This window comes from Asparagus officinalis, chromosome 9 (assembly GCF_001876935.1).
Source record: "Asparagus officinalis chromosome 9, Aspof.V1, whole genome shotgun sequence".
NCBI lineage: Eukaryota > Viridiplantae > Streptophyta > Magnoliopsida > Asparagales > Asparagaceae > Asparagus > Asparagus officinalis.
In genome coordinates this window covers 31,628,353-31,639,025 of record NC_033802.1, presented here as the reverse complement: position 1 = coordinate 31,639,025, position 10,673 = coordinate 31,628,353, and the positions used below count along the sequence as shown (strand labels likewise).

Genomic DNA, 10,673 nt, shown 5'->3' with positions numbered 1-10,673 from the left:
ATGTCCTGAGCCTCATTGACGTAATGTGACCATTGATTTCATCGAGAATACTAATAGCTATGTGGGTTACCTCCATGTTCCTCTTGGCGCCGTTCCCGTGCATTTCAGTGATCTCTGCACATATGTAGAAATGGCACATTAACTCCTAGTAAGTATCATAAATTTTAGGAGTAGCCGTTCTTAAAATCCTTAGTTCCTCAGCCCCTGAGATGAATTCCTCATAAGGTAATTCCCCGAATGATAACCCTAAAATTTCAAACATCTCATGGAGAACAAAGCCTAACTCCCCAACTGGTGTGAAAAATGTGCTGGTGTCTGGGTTGTAGAACTCCAACATCACAAAGAGGACGTTGTAATTCTGACTGATCCTATATTGGGAGGCTGATATCGGGGTTCTAAGACCAGAAAATTCAAGTGGCCCTCTCAACTCCTCTATGATGAAGTCAATCATACGTGTCCACCATCCTGCCTTGGTAGAGTGCACCCACACCGAAGCTCTAAAGTTCTTTGTGGGGAATTCGCCCCTCACTGATATAAATTTCCGAATGAATGTATTCGCTAGCTTAGCAGTTTCGCTTGCTTAGCAGTTTCGCCATTTGGATGTTCTTTCTTTACTGAACCAAGCCTCAAAACTACTATTTGTCGATTTAAACTAGCTGGGTGAACACTATGATGGGTAAGTTGTCCAATAGCAACTCCACCCTTCTCCCGGACAAGCTCCCAATCCATGGATCTCGGGATAGAAGCACACATGTAATAAGAAATCGGGAACATCCATTCCATGTTTGGTAGAAAGAGGAAGCGACCATTGATGTTTCATAGCCACTTGTAGTTTTCGTCATACATCCGTGCAACATCCATGTTGACAGAATCTCCAAATAAGAATGCATGCTTCTTTAAAGATTTGCATTCTGCTGTCTCAAATTTTGCATCCGTAACAAGAGCTCTGAGGGTCTTAGGAAAAGCTTGAGTGATAATTTCTGCTCGCTCCTTGTTCTGATCTTTGAATATTGGAAGTTCCAAGCCAGAGCTGAAGGGTACAATTATATCCACGCCACCTTCATGACCAAAGTGGTGATGGAATGAATGAGGTTCATTTGAGTAGCGTACTGCACATGAAGAGATAATCGTTAGTGTTTAAAACACTACGAGAGCCAAAAAGTCTAAAAGGCTTAGTTGATAACGCAAAGGCCAGACTTGCGTTCCAAATTCAAGACGCAAGGGTCAGCTTTGCATTCCAAATTTGAAACAGAAGGGCTAGCCTTGTGTTCCAAATTCAAAACGCAAGGGCCAGCCATGAGTTCCAAATCCAAAATGCAAGGGCTAACCCTATGTCCCAAATCAAAAACACGGAGGGTAACTTCTTCGTTCTAATGGCAAAACATGAGTTTTCACTCTGCGTTGACAGTTCAAAACTTGTCAAAACAAGTTATTTATGTCCTAACTTACCACTGATCGGAGGAGCCTGGCGGCACAGCCGCCTTAAGCTCTGCTGCAGCCACTGCCGTCGACGGCACCCCTGAACCGCTGTAGCTTTTTCTTCCTGTGAGCTATTTCGATTTTGTCAGAGAAGATGAAGAAAAATTCACCGGAGATTTGAATGAAGAGGTTCGTTAGGCTCACCAGAAAAAGATGAACAGGATTCTTGTCGAGTTCACTGAAGAAGAACAAAAAAAGTCGAATGACTTTTGATTTGACCTTTGGAGGTCTATTTATAGACAACTTGAACTTCAAATCGGAGCAGGTTTTTAGGCAAAAACCCTGTCCATCTTGAGTCTGTTAGACTGCTATGTGACGCCCCTAGTTTCAACAAGGCTGCAGTCCAAGGTGAAACCAAGAATGTCAAACCTGCCATGCACTACACCGTGCAATAACACGTTTCACCATCACAATTACTATCTATCTAGTGGAATCAATAACAGGTGTAAGTACAAAATAGGAAAGAGAGAATATACAAAAGAAATACTGAATGAATAGATATTCTGAAGAAAAGTCATCACCACTGACATAAATGGATAATCTCTGAAAATGAAACATCTGGTCTGATACAACTATCTCACAATATGAAATCAAATGAAACAACATTAAGGCACTCCGCCTTTACAAAGCTAGAAATAACATCTCAATGTTCTTAAACAAAATCATCGTGGAGCCCTAACAATAAACTACTAATAAAATATTTATAAATAATAACTAGAGAAAAATCCATCAAGCTACGGCTCTCCGTGCACCTGGCTCGTTACCTAAAAGTGGGGAAACAACGAGCGTCAAAGCGCTATAGCGAGTAACATCTCAACCAACCCCAAGGGGAAGGGCTAGTTGGATAGAAAATAACTGATAATACATATAGATAGACAATCATCTACTCTAAAATAAATGGAGGTTTGATATTTAGAAATTTACAACACGAGTATGGTACGTCGAGCGAAATAATCCAAACAAGAAAACCCTCATGTATATACCATATGTCTCAAATTGTAAATCCCTAAATACCAAATCCAAAAGCTACATTGTGGAGCAATGATGAAAGACAGCTCCTCTAAATACCAAATCCAAACTACAATATGGAGCAATACCACCATCTCAAACTATATCAAAAATGTCCTGTCAGACACCGGAATACTTGTTCAACTCATGAACTACATTTACTATATGTTAGATAAGGCAAAATCCCACTGAATGTCTAACACATGGACTGCATGTAATAAATATCCAACACATGGACTAAAATAGGAGAGGTCCCAACACATGGACATAACATAACGCATGTCCAACACATGGACTATATATGATGTAGGTCCAACGCATGGACTATAAATACTACAGGTCCAACATATGGGCCACAATCTACATGTCCAACGCATGGACTAAAATAATGAATGTCCCACACATGGACTATAAATACTACAGGTCTAACATATGGGCCGCAAGCTACATGTCCAACGCATGGACTTAAATAACGAATGTCCCACACATGGACTATATGATCGAGGTCAAACATATGGGCCACAATAACTAAATGTCCAACACATGGACTGCGATGAATTATCTCTATAACATACATGTATACACTATTCACTCTCATGTCTTGGTGAATAAACTAGTCTCTAGTCTGTAGTCAACTCATGTACACAAATCTCAGTGTTTAATAATCCCAAACAACCTAGAAATCTCGCCAGCCACACGACGTATGCACAACAGATCAAAGCAAAAAAAACTAACTCACGGTCGACCGCCGCGCCCAGCGCGGTCGACCGCAGAAAGAACAGAAACTTACAGTGCCTCGGTGCTTCCCAGCGATCGACCGCCGTGCCACGCACGGTCGACCGCGATCGACGGTTGACCACCGCACCTAGCGCGGTCGACCGCGATCATGACAGAAACTCATCCTTGACTGTGCACGACACGTGGTCGACCACCGCGCCCATCGCGGTCGACCGCGCAGCGGTAAAACCCTATTTTCCAGGTTTTGTTCTATATAATTCGATCTCGATATTCGTGTGTGATGTTTATGCATACTAGCAACCCTAAACATGTGATATAACATATCTGAAACATGATATAAATAGTCTAATCACTATAGACAAGATGAAACAATTGAAAACATGCATCTATATGTGGAAAACCTTCGAAAACAATTATTCTTCTTTCAAATCTCTTTTAGAATAAACACCAGATCTAGATCTGCACTTAGGAAAACGTGGGTGATCTTTATTAACTGAAAACATGTTCTTTTGTAACATACAATATAAAGATCAACTTTTTATACTCAAACTAGTATGTTAGACTCATAAAAACATATGAAAACATCATGTAAAAGCATTTAAAAACTGGGTGAGGGATTGGGCGAGATGAAACTCGCCTGAGGGGGGTTGATAAACACCCAAAAACATGAAGAACGATCCTCCTTCACTGAACACCAATGGATCTCACATCAGTTTCTCCAAAATCCTCCAAGAATCACCAAAGAAAGGGTTTTTAGGGTTTGAGAGAGAGAGAGAAGGGACCTGAGGTTATTAGGGTTCAAAAGAGGGTTTTGAGAGCTTTAAAACGAGTATATATACCTAGGGTAACAACTGGTTCGGTATAAACAAAATCCAACCCAAAACAGAACTGACAGAAACAGGTTCGCCCAGCGGTCGACCGCATTGACCACGGCGGTCGACTGCGCAGGGTTCTGGGTCATGCTCAGACTAGGGTTTAGTATAAAGACTGTAACTTTCTCATCCGATCTTGGAATGAGGTAATCTAAGATTCGTTAGAAAGCTGCTGAAGAGACCTACAACTTTTCTCTTTTACATTTTCTCAGATTTTGACTGTATCAGTTTGTAAATTATAAAAACTCTTAATTGGTCATATTTTCCTGATTTTCACTCTTTGCCTTTGTGCATGTTTTGTGCATATGCACTCATATATTCACAAATATACATTGAAATGATTTTAAATCAATTTTTATCATAATCAAACATCAAAATATATTATTTTTACCATATAACATATTTATCACCATTTACCACAAAATATACAAATCTACGGGGTTTTACATGCTAAACGCAAGTTTTAACTCTGCATTTCAAGTTCTAAACGCAAGGTTTAACCCTGTGTTTTAGTTTTCAAACGTCAGGCCCAACCCTGCGTCAAACCCAACCCTGCGTTTCAAGTTTCAAACGCAAGGTTTAACCATGTGTTTCTACTTCTAAATGCAAAGGACCAATTCTACATTTTAGCTTTCCAATGTCAGGTTTTTCCATTTAACCCTCCCGTCAAGCTACCGCTACCATTAGGGTTATTGCATAGAGAAGCAAGCAATGGCCATTAAGGAAACAAAAGACGAGAAGAAACTAGCCTACAACAAGAAGCTATGCAGCCTCTTGGATGAGTACAAACAGATTCTAATCGCTATCACTGATAACACTGAGTTGGATCCATCTCAGATCTCTTCCTTCCAAATGCTTAACATTCACACTAAGATTAACAAGGATAATGTTGAAATCATTACCCATGTTTAACTAATCAAGGAAGGAGACAAAGTGGGTTCCTCTGAGGTTGTCCTATTGGCCAAACTTGGGATAAAGCCCTTCTCATATGGGTTTGTGGTGCTCTCTGTCTATTACAGCAGATCTGTCTTCAGCCTAGAGATGCTAAACCTCACTGAGGATGACCTTGTTGATAAGTTTGCAGCTGGTGTTTCTATGGTTGCTTCGCTAACCCTAGTTCTCTCTTACCTAACTTTTGCAACTATGCCTCATGTGTTCATCAATGCCTACAAGAACATCCTTGCTAGTGCTGTTGACACTGAATACACTTTCTCGCAAGCTGAAAGGGTGAAGGAGTATCTTAAGGATCCAAGCAAGTTTGTTGTTGCTATTGCCCCTGCTGTAGCTGCTGAGAAAACTGATGCTCTTGATTCCAAGGAAGATTCCACACAATATTTCAAGTAGAGTTGTAACATACATACCCTCATGTGGTTCTGTAGGCTGTAAAAGTTGCCTTAACAGCAAAGGCCTAAATTCTGCCTGCATACTTGACTCTCCTGCACGAGTCAAGCCCACCCAAGAGCTGGGTTCGCTAGTACAAGTGAAACTCGCCCGCGTACATGACTCGCCAGCACGAGTCAAGTCCATGCGGTCGCCAAGGTCACCTAAGCATCCAGGCAATCCGCCAAGCAACGAGAAACTCACCTGCACAATAAACTCGCATGTACGAGTTAAGTTTTCTCAAGAGCCAAAGTTGCGTGCATATCCAGGCAATCAGCCATGTGATCGACAAGTGCCAGACTCACCAGAGTACTAGGAGACTGCACTGTCACGTACTGGGATAGGCCTTCCTATTCTCCACGATGTGAAGGGAAGGAGTACAGTACTCTAAGCCCATCAAGTGACCGCTCATGGTACAAGTGACCAGTCAGATCCACGCAGTCACCAAACTCACCTACATACTTAACTCGCCTGCACGACTTAGGTCCATTTCATTACCAAGTTCACCTGCGCATTTGATTCGCCTGCATGAATCAAGTTCGTCCAAGTGGTTGAGAGTCACCTGTATGACCAACCAACCAACCAGGCGATCAGCAAGCTCACCAAACTCGCCAAAGTACCTGGCGACTACACTGTCACGTACAGGGATAGACCTTCCCATTATGCATGACATGAAGGGAAGGAGTATAGTACTTCGAACCTATCAAGTAGCCGCTCATAGTACAAGTGAGAGGCATGGTATCTCTCAACAGTACATGGTCACATCCCATGATTCAAGGGAGTGACCATGTCATCCCTTCTTTATTTAAAAGCTTCTCTCAGCCACGGGAAAGGGGTCGACAGCTAGCAATCTGTTGCTCATGGTTAATTGATTAATTCAATCAGTCAGCTGGACCATTAGCTCTCAACTCTCAACGGAGTTCACGACCTGCTCTTTGCATTATCCTTGCATTGTAGCACCTTCTTCTAGCTTTGGGCCTTGATCGCCATCGAACTCAGAGACTCGAAGTCGACCAACACAAGCTTCTACCGCATAGTGAAGCTCTCCTACAACCTCGATCGAATCGTCTAAGGGAAACAAACTTGGTACGAGAACCGAGAGAGGCGTCCTATCGCTACCAAAGTCCCCACGTTAAATAAGGAGGGCTTTCCCTCTGCTTTTGTTGTAATTTTAATTCATTAGTTTGTAATAAGTCATTCTTATCAATACAAATAAGATCCCTATTTTGGGAAATTAGATTTTTACACCTACAGGGTCTTCCTCAGCTAAACTTCTACAACCAAGTTCATGATATTTCCAAAATAGATGTAGTGAACAATCATTCAACAAATCCCATATCAATTTGGGTACCCAAAGTATTCCGAAAATTTTTTCCAATCAACCGTGAACTTTTATAAACTTTGGAGGGGGCTATGTACGCTGTCTAAAAATTACTGCAGATAGCTGATCCCCATCAAACACCAATGATAGAAGTTACAACCTAACGACTTCCACATTAACAACTCAACAATGAAAGTTACAAGCAGACAACTTTCACGACAACAGACGAAGGCTACAACCTAAAGATTTTCATGTAGATCAATGAGGGTTACGATTCAACGACCTTCACGACAGCTGATGAAAGCTCTGATTCAATAGTCTTTACAAACAACAGTAAGAGTTACAATCTGACGACTCTCATATTTCAATGAGCTAAAGCGAAGATTACAAATCGACGATCTTTATAACGCTCTGATAAAATGAGATTAAAAATCAACAATATCTCTAATTCAAAACGTAGAGCCCACCTCTGCGTTCTAGATTCAAAACACAGTACGGCCATTATGTTTTCTGCCCCGACGCAGATCTCAACTCTACGTCCCAATCATTGGATGCAGAATTCGTGCCTAGAACGTAAGTTTTGGCGTTTGACTCGTTCAAACATGAGCTGAACAGTTCCAAAACTATTTTCCCATGATCTGAGGGATTTTCGCCCCACTTAGGAGGGGATTAAGAGGTCGATTATACCCCTAATCCCCTATAAATACCTCAAAACTCAACAAAGTGAAGGATCGACTTTTTTGCACCAAAAATATCGCATAAAGAGAGATCGACATTTTAAATTCTTGGAGATCTTGGAGTGTCCTTCAGCAACAAAGGTTTTGGAGCTTAGATCTTGACTATAAACCGATTTTTGGTTAAATCAATTTAACTCTTTTATAGTGTTTGCAACTTGCTCTAAGTTTTTAAATTCATTAATATTTATAGGGTTTGAGGAATCTCCAGCTTTAAGAGTTGGGCTTTTGAATTGGGTAAGCTTCTTTTCAAAAATCCTCATTGTATGCTTAATTTTGATTTAAGAATCTATGGATTTTGTAGAAAAGATTGAAATTTTATTCTTGTAATGTGGGTATGTATTGAAGAACTCATGAATTTGTATGCAAAAATTATAGCTTTTTGCTCTCATGAAGTTGGTTTTGAAAGTGGCCTAAATTTTGGGGGCGTTTTATGCAAAAGCAAGGCCAAAATTTTGGAGGACTTTTGTGTAAAATAGGGCTGAAATTTTGAGGGGCTTTTATGTAAAAGTGGACTGAAATTTTGGGATTCGTATTGTCTACCCATTTGGCCACAACTTTGAGGGGTGTTTCATGCAAAAAGACCACCAATTGTTGAGGGGTTTATTTGTAAAAAGTGATCAAAATTGGTTGAGGGGCTTATTTGCAAAGTGGCTGAAATTTTAGGGCTAAAATTTGTAGAGTTTGGACCACTTACCCATGATCAAAAGTTTGAGAAGTGTATGTGCAAATTGGGCCGAAATTTGTAGCGGGGTTTATTTGCAAAATTGGCCGAAATTTATAGAGGGGTATATTTACAAAATTGGCTGAAATTGTGGGATATTGAGGATGATGGTTTTCCTTCCTCGATCATGGCCAAATTTAAATTTGTTCGTGGCTAAAATTTAACCTTGAACATGAGGAGTATTTTGGGTATTTCACCCAAAAGTTGATCATGAGTGTTTTAAATGCAATTTGAACCCATTGTTTGCATGCATAAAACTCATAGATTTAATTAGACTTCAACTATAAAATCCTATTATGTTTATAAGACTTTAGTTAAAGTTCATAATTTTCCTTTTAATTTTCGGGTATTTGGATTTATGATTATACCTGATCCGTTGATTTTCGTAGCAGGTTAACCATGTCTCCGCGCCGACCGCGATTTTATAGGAGTCGCTCCTCTTCTCAGCATAGTGAGAGGGAGGTTCCCGTAGCGTCCTCTTATGGGGGTGAGAATTTATGCTTTCTGTATCCTCGTTTGACCCCTTCGCGGGTCATTTGGGAAGAACCGACGTCCTCCTTCGCGGGGATCGAGGTTTCGGGATAACTTGTGGTTCTATTATACCCTGCTTTGGCCCCTTCGCGGGTCATTCGGGAAGAACCAATGTCGTCCTTCATGAGGATCGAGGTTTCGGGATGACTTGTGGTTCAATTATGCCCTCGTTTTGCCCCTTCGTTGGTCATTCGAGAAGAACCGACGTCCTCCTTCGTGGGGATCGAGGTTTCGGGATGACTTGTGGTTCTATTATGCCCTCGTTTGGCCCCTTCGCGAGTCATTCGGGAAGAACCAACATCCTCCTTCGTGGGGATCGAGCTTTCAAAAGACATGTTTTGCTTGGCCAATTCACGTCTTCCGGCATATTAGGGCGATTTCGTGTTGTATTACACTACGTGGGTCGGAGTACATTACCATGTTGCTTACGTGATGATTCATACTGTCCTTCCGGTGTAGGACACTCGAAATCGTCTCGCCAATCACTCAATGAATGACTCTATCTCTCTATCCTGTGAGATGAATTCAATCATTGTATAATTCATGTATAGTTTTCTGATTCCACATTTGTTTTGCTGCAGTTGAATTCCCTGCGGACAACCTTCCTCCTCATGCCACTAGCGGTTGCAGTGGTGAGAGTTTTGCTTCTGTTGTCGAAAGGCAGGCCATTTGTCCGACTCCTCAGTTTGATAAGAGTCGTTCCGAGGAGTTCTGTAGCTTGATAAGAGACGAGGGCCGCCGTTCACTACGTCAGTTGATTACCGATGCCACCTTCACTGAAAACTCTATTTCCACTCAGGCTTTAGAGAAGTTTGGTTATTTATTTAGAGATCATGTTGAGGATCTGGCTAAGCTAATTCTTGATGGTAAGCACTAGTTGAATAATGATGAAGGACTCTTTCTATACATCCCTTCTATTCCCCGTCAGCACTCTCTCACTCATTTGGAGACGCAGGCTGTGCGGCGATAGATGTTCTGGAATCTTATAGATGACCGTGACCGAGTTCATTGTGGATTTATTTCCCATCATAAGAACCTAGGTTCTAATGGTTATAATTATATTGGCGGTCTTCGACCAGGGATTCTGGACCTTGATACCGCACCACCAGACGAGGTGTCAGCAGCCGCTCCTACTATGAGGAATCGTTTGGCCAAGCTTAGGAGGAAGTTACCTCTAACAGAGTTAGATGCTTCGGTTGGGCCTATTCACCACCTAAAAGGTGATGGACTCGTATGACCAGTTATGTCTTGGGACGTTAGGAGAGTGATCTAAGAGGCAGTGGGTTGTATGAGCCCATACGAGCCACTATGTATGGATTTTCGGTCAGCAGTCGCTATTTCCTAGCGTTATTGGAGACATATATCCCTGTCAGTAACACTTTCTTGACCTGCAGTGGAGAGTTAGGGTTAGCTCTGTACGAGATGTACAAAGTTACTGGTCTTCCGATGGGGGACTATTCGTATCAAGAGTATCTGAAGAAAGATTCTCCCAGTATGTATGACACGTTTTGGGACCTTACGTGTCATTATTATACATCCTTAATCAAAATGAGTCCTCTGGGAAAGAGGAAGAGGCAGAACAGTTTGAAACAGTTCGCTAATTATTTATTCCAGCATTTAGAGAGCAGTTCGGACGAGACTGTTTGTGAGTTGGCCCCTTTGACACCTTCTGCCATTAATGACTTAATGAAGAGGTCCGAAGCTCATTCCTTTACTATCGCTGGCGCTGAGGGAGCTTTCCCTGCGGGGACCAAGTTTCGAACATTTCTTTGCCACGCGCAGAAGTCCATTCGACCCAGGACTCTGCTGGCGGGCTATCTCACCCTCTAGTTGAAGAAGTGCGTCGTTCCATATCAGCTTTCTGACGCCTTGCCTATTGATGTCCT

General features: G+C 41.7%; 1 pseudogene; it reads left to right on the top strand.

Annotated features, from left to right (window-relative positions):
* LOC109823345 lies at positions 4,809–5,441 on the top strand (annotated as a pseudogene).